Source organism: Lissotriton vulgaris, chromosome 8 (assembly GCF_964263255.1).
Source record: "Lissotriton vulgaris chromosome 8, aLisVul1.2, whole genome shotgun sequence".
NCBI lineage: Eukaryota > Metazoa > Chordata > Amphibia > Caudata > Salamandridae > Lissotriton > Lissotriton vulgaris.
The window spans coordinates 1,222,021,955-1,222,037,137 of record NC_141696.1 but is presented as its reverse complement, the minus strand read 5'-3'; positions in this window follow the sequence as shown (position 1 = coordinate 1,222,037,137).

Sequence of the window (15,183 nt, the reverse complement as noted above, 5' to 3'; positions counted from 1 at the left end):
GTTGGATTCAACAGCATGCCCTACATATCATTCTTGATCCAAGATCAGAGAATAAGGTTTTAGTTATTGATGATTTTAATGATGTTGACACTGTGTTATCTAAATTTTACAATGTTTTCCGCTCAGATTTAGGCAAATTAGAAGGTTATATGCATGAAATTAAACTCAAGAAGGACGCCACTCCAGTTAGGCATTCTCTTAGAAGAATTCCTGTTGCTGTACGGAAGGAAGTTAAAGAGATGCTTGATGAAATGCAAAATCAAGATATAATTGAACCGGTGGAGGCCTCTGAATGGCTTTCGCCAGTGGTGGTCACGCAAAAGTAGGATGGCAAACTTCGTTTTTGTGTTGACCTTAGGTCACTAAATCAAAATATTATTGTCGATAGGTTTCCTTTACCTAATATTTCAGAGATGGTACTCTTGATGGATAAGGTGACATTTTTCAGTAAACTTGATCTAAGATCTGCCTACCATCAAGTGGTATTGCACCCTGATTCTAGAAAATTTACTGCATTTGTGACCATGGAAGGTGTATTTCAATGTAAAAGGTTGCCTTTAGGCCTAGCCTCTGCGGCCAGTGTATTCCAACGTATGATGCATTCCTTACTGAAAGATCCCAAACATGTCCATTACTTTCAAGACGACATTTTGATTACTGGAGTGGATGAACTTGAACATAACTGTAATCTATCTAAGGGCCTTCAAACTTTGTTAAGTGTGGGCCTCACTTTGAGAAAAGATAAGTGTCCATTTTTAATGACTGATATTGATTATTTGGGGTACACTATCTCTCAATCTGGCATAAAACCCAAATAAGACGTACTGCATGCAATTAAATGTGCACCTATTCCTTCTAACAAAGACCAATTGAAATCCTTTTTAGGATTAGTGGAATACTACTCTAAATTTGTATCGAATTTTGCACATAAGACCGAACCATTACGTTTGTTACTCAGGAAAGGGGTACATTTCATGTGGGAAGCTCAACAGTTGGAAGCTTTTGAAATGATTAAAAATGAGATTATTGGTGCTGGCATCCTCACCACTTTCGAACCGGGTAAGGACACTTATGAAACTGTGGATGCCAGTGCTTATGGTATTGGAGCTGTTTTATCCCAGAAGAAAGTTGGTATGGAAAAAACTGTAGCTTTTGCTTCACCTTCTCTGAGCTGTTCTGAACGCAATTATGCGGTAATTGAGCGGGAGGCATTAGCTGCTGTTTGGGGCGGTTCACATTTTCGTACTTATTTGTGGGGAGTGCATTTCTCCTTGAGAACTGATCACAAACCACTGATTAGAATTTTATCACCAGGTGGAGCTAACAATGGTTCTCCCCGTTTAATGAAATTTGCTGCTAAGTTGCAAGAATATACATATACTTTGGAACATATTTCGGGGTGGAGAAATGTTCAAGCGGACTGCTTGTCCCGTTTGCCTGTTCCTTCTGACAAGGTGGATTGTGATTTTGATGATGAGAGTGTATGTGTGATTGCTGGATTTGAGGATGTTTGTTCTGGTGAGTATCATTCTATTTCCAAGGATGAGTGGCATCAGGCAGTCGCTGACGATCCAGACTTTGTTGAACTTGTTGATGCCATACGTTTGGGTTGGAGACGTGAGGTTGATCTAAAACCTTCCTTACGGAGTTTTGTTAAGTTGCAAGAAGAGCTTAGTTTGGGTTCTTCCGATAACTTAGTTCTACAGGGTGAGAGGTTTGTTCCACCGAGGTCTCTTAGGAGAAAGCTCTTTCTTCTTACTCATGAAGGTCATTTAGGCCAAAGTAGGACCATTAAGCGCCTTAAAAGCTGCTTTTGGTGGCCAGGTGTGGATGATGATGTTCGGAGGTGGGTCGAGCAGTGTTTATTGTGCAGGGAGAGTGAGAAAAGATTGAAGATTGTTACTCCCACTCGAGGTTCGATTGTCAGCGTAAGCGACTTACCTTGGGACAAAGTTTGTTTAGACTTTATCGGCCCTATGGATTCTCTACCTAATGATTGTCGCTTTGCCATGATTTTAGTGGATGTGTGTTCTCGTTGGATGTGTGTGGAGTTTATGAGGAATATTACCACGGAGACAGTGATCAAACAGCTTAGATCTATTTTTCTGAAAGAAAGTTTCCCAAAGATTTTACTTACTAATAACGGTACCCAATTGACTTCGGTGGCTATGTGTACCTTCCTTGCGAATCATGGAATTAAACATATGTATACATCTTTGTATAATCCGCAAGGTAATGGTATCGTGGAGCGGATGAATCGTTTGGTTAAAGGTGCCATACAGATGTCAGTTCATGGTGATGTGCGTAGAGCAGTGGAGGAGTTGGTGTGGTCTTATAACACTACAGTTCATAGTGTCACCAATGCTGTTCCTTTTGTGCGTATGCGTGGTAGAGTCCCTAAAACCAAATTAGTTCCGCATAGGTTGATGGAAAATAGGTGTTCTCCGAGCAATGGGCTGGTTCCAGTTAAGACAGGAAGGGTTGAGGTTGGTGATCTGGTTAAAATCAAATTGGGTCGTAGGGAGCATGGTATGAATAAGTACTCTGATCCACTTAGGGTTAAGGAGGTTCATAGGTGGCATGTTGTGTTGGAGAATGGGCAGTGTTGGAATTTTCGTAGGATTGCGTTGTATTCGAAAGGTTCACATTCTGAGGATGCTGTGGGTGAAGGAATGATTAGGAGATCTCCTCAACGGACTCCACGATGTGTTTCTCAAGAGTATAGGCGGAGATTCCTGTTAGAAAATGTGGAATTTCTAAAAAATATAATGATTTCCTTATGTATTAGTTTTACTTTTTAATGAAAAGTTTGTTGATTCAGTTTAACGTGTGCTTATTTTCTTTTCTCAGTAATTGTTCTTAAGAACAACATGATGTATAGTATGATGTATTGATATTCGTATGTATTGACTACTATTTCTTTGTGTTTTTTTGTAAAGTGACATGATCTTCAATACTGTATGTTTTGAAGTATAAGATAATGTAGAGTGTTAAGGTTTGACATTTTCATTTATGTTTTTGTTTTGTTTGTTTATTATAAGGAAAGGAGATATGTTGTGTCTTGTTAACACATTCCTTTCCCTGTAAGGTAGCTAGCATTCCAGGTGACATCTTTTAGAGTGCTGGTTAGTGACTGTTCTTTATTCCGAAGCTGGCGGTTGCTGAGGCAGGATGTACAGTGCTTAACTGATGCTCCTTGTAACCCTCAATAAAGAAGCTGGAACTTACCAGTGTCCACTCCATGTCCTATCTTCAACAAAAGACATAATGGATTTTTTGGCCAGGGATGGACAAACGCATTGAAAGGTTTGATCAGGATTATATCCCTTGTATAAGTAGTGACAAATCACATGTTGTACAGGAGAGCAGAATACCTCCTGTGAATTTGCCCAGTCAGGTTTGGGAGAAGATGGCCATTAACATTTGTGGTCTCTTTGAGTGTTTGGGAGCAAGCAAAAGATATTCCCTAGTACTTATGGATTATAACTCCAAGTGGCCAAAGAGGGCATTTATAAGGGAGGTCAAATCTAGCAATGTGATACTTTTCTGTGGGTATATTTTTCACAGGGAAGGTTGTCCCGCGGAAATCCCCACAGATAATGGACCACAATTTGTGTCAAGAGAATTTTCAGATTTATAGAGAAATGGGGTGTCAAGCAGTGCAGGACATCAGTTTATCATCCCTGGGGAAATGGTCTAATAGAACACTTTAACCGGGTGTGGGGCGAATGTGTTCAGTTAGCTCTGTCAAGCAATTTATGTTGGAAAGACCAGGAAAAGGGGATGTTATGGAGTTCTAGAATGACTCCACATTCTGAAATAGGAGAGACTCCTTTCAATTTGTTGAAAGACAGAGAACCATGTACTGTGGCTGTGCCAGAATGGATGGCAAGATGTGGACGTAGGGAAATAAAAAACAAAGGAGAAAAATAGGCACAGTATGAGCATAGGCATGATGAAAGAGTGTGTACGAGAGGCAGGAAGTATGAAAAAGAGATGTTGGTGAGAGCATATCCTGGAAACCCGGTCAACGAGGGAAACTCCAAGTTAGTCCCAGGAGAGTGGTGATGGTGAAAGGAAATTCCCTATTACTCTCTAACGCCAAATGGTGAAATACCAGGAGGGTGTCCATTTGCAGCGAAACTGAAGAGAGAGAATGGATGAAAACGTTTGGTGATTCCACCAGTGAGGAAAGGAGGTAAGATAAAGAATTGGAGGGAAGATAGCTAGTCTGCGGAACAAGAATAATCCTAAATGGCAAAAAGATTATGTATGTTCATAGTAAGGAGTATTCATCATATAGTTTGAGGTATTGTATTTTTGGTTTTATGAGGAAGAGGGATGTGTTATATCCAGATTGTCATCTAAATGTTATTAAAGGAGTATTTCTTTGGTTTTGTCATTGAAGTTCCCTGGCAACCTGTGTGCTTCCACTTCTGGAATCTGGATTGTGGATTCCAGGATCTTGCCATGTCAGAGTGATGAAGCATGATTTTTGCGAAAAAAACTTGCTTGATCAAATCTGCTCATAAAGTGTGTTATTAACAAAACAATGGCTAACAGTGTGAAAATTATTAACATGGGTACAATGATTACAGGGCAGAAACAATGAAAGCATGGGTTTTTATGAAAACACATGCAATATGAGAGAGACTTGAGTAATGTGCATTAAAAACTGACAAGTATAGTAATAATGGAAACGCTTACAGAAAAATGTTTTGGGAATGTTTATCTTAAACAAGAAAATGATTGATTATAAATAGCTTGCATATTAAAAATGTTGATTATATTAATGAGTGTAATTAGAAATATGAATCCTCAAAATTGATTTTTCATATGAATTTCTCTATTTTCTAGAAAAAAAGTAATGTGTTTTCTATTCTTTAACAAAAGTGGCGATTTTTAGTTTCTTCAAGAAGGCCTCAAAACCTGCTAGAGTTAATTTTTATTTTTCTAACGTAGGCCTCAGAAGAATGTATTTTGTCCTTCATTATTTCTAAAATGCTAATTTATTTGTTTAGATGTGCACAAAACATACAACTAGGATTTCCTTCCTACAGTTAAGAGTATTTCTTTCTATGAATAATTGTGTTGACTATGTTGCAAGCTGATGTGGAAGTGAGCACGAGGACATGGAGAAAAATGCAATTAATTTTTCCTGCTTCTGAAGAGTGATGACATCTGAATTATACAATGTACTGGTTTATTAAAGTTCCGGATGATCTAGCCTGGAGAAATGATCACCTCATAAGCCTGACCAATAAAATTGTGTGGAACTGTGAAATTGTAACAATAGGGGGGGTTGCATTTTTGAACATTTGGGGTATAATTATGACCGTGAGAAAAGAACTTGGCAGTAGCTGTTTCTATGAGAAGAAGGCGTATCGCTACTGTACTCTCTATGCTACTCTGGCTGGCTATTATCCTTGAAATTCCTATCCTGACAGGCTATCCGGATTACTTTGCACTTCATCGGCTGGTGATGTTGCTTCAGCTATAACTTTACGGCCGAAGGGTTCGCTATTTCTGACTATCTGCATGCTGTGCATTCGTTTCATTGATCTATTTCGTATGAAATCCTGAATTGCATACTGATATTGCAATGATTTATTCTTTTGTCTCTCATCTCTCTCCTCATACTTTTTTTGTAACTCTTTTTATTAACAATAAAGAAAACTTAAACAAACAAGGCAATAGAAGGCAATACTGTTGGATATGTGTCCAAGGGGGGAAGAAAGGCGCACTACAATTTAATACAAATTGTCAGTGCAAACACAGGGGAGGGGAGCACAGGGGAAACATAGTCATATCACATTAGGATTAGACAGCACTAGGATTGTCGGGTCAGGGGGAAAGAGTCACATCCGGAATATCAGTGAGGGGAGGTGTGCAAACATCCCCCCGGTACGAGTTCCACTGTCCCCAGATTTTATCCCACTTCTTCGGTCTGCCTTGCGCTACATACACTGTTTTCTCCCGAAACATACACCAATCCATATTCTCCTTCCATGCTGAGATAGTGGGCGGTCTCTGGGACCCCCATAACTGTGCTATTATCTTGGCGATCATATTCCTAAGGGTCGCCCACCGAGTCTGCGCCACATCATAATCAGTCGGTTCCCAAACCGTTCAGCAAACAACGTCTGGCTTCGGGCAGCAGCGGAACACCCGTGACTTCCTCCATTACTGCATGCACTCGATTCCAAAACGCTACCACCTCCGGGCACTCCCAAATTATGTGGAGGAAAGTACCAGTTAAGCCACATCCACGCTTACATAACCCATCCACAGAATAACCCATACGAATCAGGCGAGGACCAGTCACGTAAATCCGATGCAGGATCTTAAGTTGCACAAGTCGGAGACGGGCTGGAATTGAAACCTCCTTGGGTGAGGATATCGCAGATTGCCAGTCCTCATCATCCAGTTCTAAACCGTCACTGGTCCAAACCTCTCTGAGGTGCACCAGCAGGTCTATACGATCGTTGATCAACTTCTTGTATATCAAAGAGATAGTGCTGTCTGGAATGTATCCGTCAAGCACCCGGTCTTCGAGTGGGGATGATTCTGGGATAGCAACACCGGCAGGAAAAACCGAACTCAACGCATGGCGGTCCTGTACATAGCGGAAGAACTCCTTGTCACTGAGTTCATATTCTACCTTCAACTCCTCGAAGGTCTTGATCCTATCTTTGGTCCAGAGATCCCTAATCTTACAAATACCAATCATATCCCACTTCTCAAATCCTTTCGTCTTCCACAAGTTGCCCAGTCTCTCAGATACATAGAGCGGAGTTGACCGGGTCAGTCGATCAGTCCACCCCATTGCCGCATTCGCACACTGCCACACTCGCACTGCTATCTTAGTGGGTCCTGAGAGTTTCCCTCTGACAGATTTGGAAAGCGCCCTATTATAATCTCCACCCAGCAGCTGCCACTTATCCATCTCAAACGCAGGGTTTAACGCGGGGCCGTACATTGCATGATTGATCGCTCGCAGCTGAGAGGCCCAGTAGTATCGCTTGACATTGGGAAGTGCGATACCGCCGTCATACCAGGGAAGCGTCAACTTGGCGAGGGCGATACGCGGACGTCCACCCCATATCAACCGCCTCTGAAGACTCTCCACCTCCCGGAAGTAACTCACCGGAATGACATCAAACGTGTTCTGAAGCGCGTACAAAAACCGTGGTAAAGACATAATTTTGAAAAGAGCTGCACGCCCGAGGGGGGACAATGGCAGACCACACCAGGCTGCAACGTCAGATTTTAAGGAAGGAGATTACGCTTGTAACGAACAACGGGGTCTAATGAAATAAAGACCCCCAGATATTTAAATCCCATCTGCGTCACCTGTATGGGGCAGACGCGTGGCAATGGGGGAGTGTCCCCCGAGAGTACATAAAGACAGGATTTAGTCCAATTAATCACAAGGCCGGAGTTCCTCCCAAACGAGTTAAGTACATCAAATAATACTATCAACGACTTCCGAGGCGACATTAGATACAGCAGGATGTCATCTGCATAGAGTGATATTCGATCCTCAAAATCAGGGGTCCACTGAATACCCTAAAGTGATGGTTCCCACCGCAGCCAGGCAGCCAAGGGTTCCAATGCGAGGGCGAAAAGAAGTGGACACAACGGGCACCCCTGTCGCGTGTCCCTCCCCAGGACAAAGGATTTAGAGACCCGACCATTCACCACAATCTGAGCCAGTGGTTCCTCATACAGGAGTTTTACCCAGCCGATGAAACCAGGACCAAAATCAAACTTTGCAAGAGCAGCCCATAGATATGGCCATTCCACTGTATCAAAGGCCATCGTAGCATCCAAGGAAACCAAGATGGCCGGTTCACGCAGTGACCCCACTCTCGCCAGGACGCCATGCAGGCGCCGCAAGTTCAATGCTGTATTACGATGCGGAATGAAACCAGATGGATCCGGATGGATCAGATCACCGATCACCTTTATCAGTTGGTTTGCCAACAATTTTGCAAGGATATTGGGCTTCAGGAGCGATATAGGCCTATAGGATGTGCAGCGATCCCGCGGTTTCCCCTGAATCACCACGATGGTCGCAAGTCGCTGATCACGAGGAAGGGAGCCGATATCTCGCGATTTCAAAAACATATCACGAAGATACGGCACCATTTTGTCAGGGCGCAGCTTATAAAGCTCAATGGGAAGACCATTAGGGCCCATGGCTTTTCCGGAACGGACAGACCGAATAGCAAGTGCCACCTCATCGTCAGAAAATGCTGCGTCCATCAGATCCCTATCTGGGTCCGACAGGCGAGGCAACGCAATGTCCCTTAACAGCAGATGCGAGTCTTATTCTGGTCTGTCAGAGACTGGGGTATATACATTTCGAAAGTGTTCCGCGAAACACTCCACAATCTCAACCGGGTCTGTCACACGCACACCATCAGCTCTCAACCACAGGAACCACACGACTCGCCCTCTCCTTTCTGTCCAACCAAGCAATCAGCTTCCCAGCCTCGTCTCCCACATCATACAGCCGTCCCTGCTGCTCTCTACTCATAGCTCTAGCAGCGTCCGTCACCAGGGCTCCATAATCAAGTTGTTTGAGACTAAGGACATGCACTTTATCATGAGTAATACCCAACTCCAAATCCCCTCCAGCTCAGCTATTTCGGTCTCAAGGCAGACCACCGCCTCATTTTTGCTTTTCTTGGCGCCAGCGATTGATGATAGCGCCTGACCACGGAAGACCGTCTTAAAAGCCTCCCACAGCGAAACAGAAGAGGACACATACCCCACATTTTCAGCAAAATAGGGATCCAAAGACTTAACCAACTCTGTCCGGGTTTTGGGATACGGAGATGCCAAGGGTTGATCGGAGCCACTCGACCCTCGGAACCCATCTTCGTGTCCATCAAACGCCACAGTGGGGAGTGATCCGAAATACCCCTGGCCAGGTGCCTGACTTCCCTAACCGAAGAGGCCTGCGCAGCTGGCATCAAGACATAGTCAAGCCTAGAGAGACTACCGTGCGCACCAGAGTGAAAGGTGTATTGCGCCTGTCCCGGATGCAGCAGCCTCCAACAATCTACTAGACCCAGCGTCTCCAAAAAGCCACTCAACCAAGACTGTGATCTTGTGAGGTCCCTGGGGGGGCTGCGGTCCTCCGTACCGGAAACAACAGAATTAAAATCTCCACCTATCACCAGAATGCCCTCAGGGAGCCCCAACACTACTTTCCCCAAATCAGCAAAGGGCATAGTCTGCAGACCAGGTGGAACATACACAGAAATCAGTGAGATAGTCTTCCCCTCCCACCTACCAGTGAGCGCAGCATAGCGTCCCCTATGGTAGAGGATTATGTCGTCCAACTCCAGGGGGAGGGAACTCCTAACTAGGATACCCACCCCTCTAGAACCAGTAGTAAATCCAGAGTGTGCAATTAGACGATATCCTCGCCGATTCAGAGCATGGCATGTGTTTCCGAACAGATGCGCCTCTTGCAATAAAACTACATCAGGGGAGAGGCGTCTCAATAGCTGCAACACTACTCCACGTTTTATCCTATCACCCATCCCGTTAACATCCCAACACAATAACTTCAACCCCCTACCCCCCATCCCGGAAGTAAGTGCAGAATCCACCCCACAATGAACACGGCATCCAGATCATGATGCGTTGCTTTGAAACAAATGAAACACACCCAGATCCCCCCCACCCCAACAAATACCCGAAACACACCCCTCCACCCTGCACCAATGCGTTAGACTTAAAAGCCACCCCAACTTGCAGTGTGCCTGTCGCCCTAACATTAAACTAGTCTACAAAAAGAAACCTGGAGGAGGGAGAGTCCCATCCCCCTCGCTACCTCTGGGTATAACGCCATAAAGTATCGCAGATACAAAAGTCATCAAACCACAGCTGCCAGTTGTGTGCACTGTCCGGAAACCAGCAACCACGTCTCATTCTTGTTCCAACGGGCCACCTTCAGCACCTCCAGAATGTTCCGAGGGATCACACTGTGTAGACAACGTATCAAGCCAGTCACTCACTGTCTCGGGCGGTCAAAGAAGAACGTTCGGTCATTATGTTCAACACATAGCCGAGTTGGAAAAAGCATCACATATTTCATACCCATGTCTCTCAGTCGCCGCTTCAACCCCTGGAATCCCATCCTTTGTTTCTGAACGAACTGGGTAAAATCAGGGTAGAAGCTCACAGTGGTGTTTTCAAACTTCGTGGGGCCACCCACCCATGATGCCTGCAGAATAGCGTCTCTATCCCTGAAGTTAAAAATTCTGGTGATTATAGGCCGTGGAGGGGCACCCGACTTCGGCTTCCCACCCGGCACTCTGTGTGCACATTCCACCGCAAAAAAGTTGCTCAGGCCTTTGGGGGCGAGATGATTTAAGATGAGGTCTTCCACAAGGAGATCTGTGGTTTTTCTTGTTCTTTGCGCTTCGCGCTTTTAACTGTGGGAGTGCGCGGTTGTATTGAGGGGCACCCAGGGGGTTGTTTAGCAGGACTTACTTGCACTATAAATCGGCTCCTTCACCCGCATTTGCGGGGCTTAGGTAGTGCTAGGGCTTCATCTGGGCGCTGTGTGGGATTTTGGCCGCCATCTTAGGTGGGGGCGTTTTCGGTGGGCCGACTTTAGGCGCCATCTTGCAGTGGGTCCAGTGCTTTTACTCACAGGACGCCCGCGCGGATACTATAAGTAGAGATGTCTAGGCAAGCGTGCAGCGGGCTCGCCGGCGGGGCGCCGGAGGTGCGCCAGAGGTAAGCCCGTTTGCGCCCGTTCGCGCCTCGGTCGCGCTTACACTAGAAGCGCTGCTTCAGCACGCCTGACATACTCCAAGGAACAACTCTGCTTGATAAACCAACTCCCTAGCGCGGATGATCACTCTTCCCCTCTACCAACTCCCCTGGTGAGCGTTAACTGCGGTCTTTTGAACGTCCGCTCCCTCTGCAAACATCATGCAGAGATTGCTCTTCTTACCGACTCTTTGAAGCTTGATATCATGTTTCTCACTGAAACTTGGACCAGGGAGGAGAGTAACGTAGAGCTGGGATGGGCATGCCCGCCAGGATACTCTATCAGGCATATCCCACGACCCAATGGGAGAGGCGGTGGAGTGGGTTTTATCTTTAGGGACTCTCTCTCGCTCTCCCATCTCGAAGTCAAACCAGTTAAGGGCTTCGAGCTCATGGGCTTTTCCTTGAAAAATACGAGCGTAACTTTGGTTGCGGGGCTACTGTGTTATCGCCCTCCCACCAGTGTGATATTATCTATACAAGATCTGATAGATCGAGTTTACGATCTATCTAACACCCATGCTAGACTTCTAATTCTGTTTGATTTTAACCTTTGGTCCAGTGGTCCTCATGACCTTGCATATCGTGATCTGGATCAAGCCTGCAATAACCTGCATCTTACACAGCATGTGTCCGTTCCGACTCATGTTAAGGGCCATGTCCTGGATATGATCTTTGCAGCGGAGCCGCTGGTCTCGATTAAGGAGGTCGCGGGCCAATGCTGGATAGATCATGCTTTGGTTCACTTCTCCATTCTGTTACCGGCTGGATCGCGGAGTAATAGCGTACCGGCTAAGCCTAAACTTAGGAGGCAATGGGCTCGGTTGCTTACGAGCTCTACTTTACCTACATTACTGCCCAGGGCCTTTTCATTGGGTCAGAATGTGGAGGAGAGTTACTCAACTCTCTGTCACCAGCTCCTTGAATCAATTGATAGGTTGATTCCAATGCGTAAGGTGAAAGACAAACCGCAGAAAGTCAACCCTTGGTTTTCTCGCGATCTTCTCCAGTAGAGACTTCGCTGCAAGCAGGCGGAGCGGGTGTGGCGAAGACACTACTCAGAAGCAGACAGACTGGTCTATAAAAAAAACCTCCAGGAGTATAAAACTCAGATTAGGTTGGCTAAAGCTAAGCTTCTCGAGGCCACACTGGCCAAAGCTGGGAACAAGTCACAAACCTTGTTTAAGTTGGTTAAAAACCTTTCCAACCCAGCCTGTGCTACATCTGCCATCCCGGCCTCGCAGGAACTATGCGACTCATTAGCCTCGGCTTTTGAGGAAAAAATTAATACCATCTTGGCGGGACTTTCGACCCCTGTTCTATCTAGCCACCCTGATTTGTGCCCCGTGGGACCAGTCAGTGGAGTAGCTCGGGAGGTGATTAGGGAGGAAGCAGTACAGCCTCGGCTGACCTGCTTTCCTATTCCCTCCCTGGAGGATTTCTGTCTGTTGGTGAATGGTGTGTCATCCGGTTCCCCGCTAGACCCCTTGCCACACAAGTATTGGAAGGTGTTCCAGGCAGAGCTCTTCCCGCCGCTCCACTCCATCTGTTGCCAGTCATTGACCACGGCCACGGTCCCGGATAACTGGAAACTGGCAGTTATTACTCCACTGCTAAAAAAAGCCACCTTGGACCCTTTATGTCTGACCAACTATAGGCCTATTTCACTCTTGCCTTTCTCCATAAAAATCTTAGAGAAATTGGTCACTAGAGGCCTGTCCAGCTATCTTGAATCCAATGACCTTCTGGACGTGGCCCAATTCGGGTTTAGGCCGGCCCACGGCACGGAGTCTGCTTTGGTGGCCGTGCTGGACGACCTGTGTTCGCGTGTCGACATGGGAGGAGCAGCATTTTTGGTGTTGCTTGACATGTCGGCCGCGTTCAACACGGTGGACCGTGCGGTTCTACTAAGCAGGCTCCAGGAGTCCGGGGTAGCTGGCACAGCCTTAGGCTGGCTGGCATCTTATCTCTGTAACAGGCGACAATCTGTGGCTTTGCCGCCTTTTCGGTCGGCGGTGAGAGAGGTAAAACAGGGAGTGCCGCAGGGCTCTGCAATCAGCCCGATTCTCTTCAACTTATACCTTCGCCCTCTAATAAGTCTGATTAAGTCATTCGGCATGTCTGTCATCAACTATGCAGATGACACTCAGCTTATTTTTTCCATCGAGGGCAGGGATGCGGTCCCCCTGGAATCCTTTCACCAGTGCATGTCAGCAGCTGCGGATTGGTTGCGCCAGAACTCATTACAGTTCAATGGGGCAAAAACTGAAGTTCTCTACTGTTCGGTAGACCGTACGCCTCGCCCTCTGCCGGAGGGACTTTGGCCATCCTCTACCTTAGGCACTATCGCAGTGGCAGGCTCAGTCCGTAACCTAGGTGTCCTGCTCGGGCCTAGTCTCCAGCTGGACGCCTTCGTCAACAAAACCACAGCAACCTGTATGCTGCTGCTGCGTATGTTGCGGGAGATTTTGCCACTTCTTCCTCATTCAGCGAGGACGGAAGCAGTGCGGAGTATCATCCTCATTAGGTTAGACTACTGCAAACCACTGCTTCTGGGGGCCCCCGGCACTCTAATTATGAAGCTACAGCGGGTACAGAACATGGCAGCTAAACTGGCGCTTTCGCGGCCATGGTCTGCCTCGTCTTCCCTCGCCCTTTCAGATCTACACTGGTTACCGGTGCAAAAACGGATCTGTTTTAAATCAGCTTGCTTGGTCTTCAGAGCCTTGCATGGGCTGGGTCCTGTAGTACTGCAAGGTCTTTTTTCTTGGTACTCTACAGCCAGACTTTTGAGATCCTCCTCGGCCTTTTTGGTGACTGTTCCTAAGATAAGAAGGGTGAGGATGGGCGGCCGCTCCTTCAGCTTTACGGCCGCCAAGCTTTGGAACTCTCTACCTCTGGCCCTAAGGTGCAAGCAGGATCTCATGTCCTTTAGAAAGGACCTCAAAACTTATCTTTTTCCAAAGGCAGTGTAATTGACATCGGTAGGAATGCTCTGTGGTCAAAGCGCCAGGATGCCCTTTGGGTGACAGCTGCGCTATACAAGTATGCCTACATACATACATACATTAACTCTTCTGCTTTTTCAGGGACCCCAATGATACGTACATTGTTGCGTCTTGCCCGACTTTCAAAATCCTCCAGCCGGCGAGCAAAGAGATCATTGGAGGTCCGTAGGTTGCAGACATCCGTCTGTAAATCAGACACATCGGTCGTGAGGCTGGAGGTCTTCAAATCTAGGGATTTGACCTTTTCGTTTGTCTTTGATAAGTCTGCCCTGATTAAGTTGACATCGATTGCCACTGTGTCAAGCTTTAGAGCCAGAGCCTCATATTGTTGGCCAATGGAGGTCTTCATGCTGGCAATGGCGCCCATGACATCGCGCAGGGTCAAATTATCAACTGCGGCTGAGCCGTCACCCGCATCCTCCAGAGACCTACTCGCACCACAGGGGGACCCTTCAGGATGGGTATAGCGATCCATAATGTTCGATTGAATAGTACCCCCTCAGTGGACGGTCTTGGTCTTCCGTTTCTCGCTGTCGGGTTTGCCCGCCATATTAGATGTTGCACCCCGGAGGGGCCTTTGAGACCTGGTAAAAATGACTCCCAACGATTCACCCACAGGGATCTCCAAGTGTGAGTCACAGTAGGATGTCACACGACCAGGAACACTCGGCAGCTGGCTCACGGTGAAGTTGCGGGGTCCGGCTCCCGATCCGCCAGAGCGATGTTAAGACAGGAAGAGGCAGAAGAACCAAAAGCGAAACCGAAAGTTAACTCCAAGGTCTTGAGCAGGACCCCTCAGGCCGTTCTTGTTCAACTACCACCCGGGCACCACAGTGACTCGAGCCCCGGGCAGTTCCATGGAGGAAGCCACAAAAGTTCAAAGTATCGTAGTTTCGGTTTCCGGGGTCCAAATCGATTTTTGAAAGCAGCTATTATATTAGCTGGGTTACGTTTTCAATAACCCGTCGTCGTAGTCAGGATAAAATTCAGGATATATGCGGGAGGTGGCGAGGGTCTCGGGAGCCCAGTGCTCACGTGACCATCTTGGTTGCGCGCGAAGCTCCTCCCCCTCTCCTCTCATACTTGTTTTTGCATTTTATATGTATTTGTCATGAACTGTGTTTTACTTATTGTGAGTTTAGCTGTGATAACAAAATAATGAATTGATAATTCTTATGTACTTGTGTATTGACCATTCATATTTTGAAATATTCAGATAAAAGTAACTTGATAAGTATTCAGAGTTTGTCATTATTGTTGAGATTTTACATGTTCCATTTGTGATTAAGGTTGTTAGTTAGGCTCTTCCTTCATTATAGGTCCTCATGAAGGAAATAGCATCAGTCTCTTATTATCGAGTCCCTATTACCTTTACCAA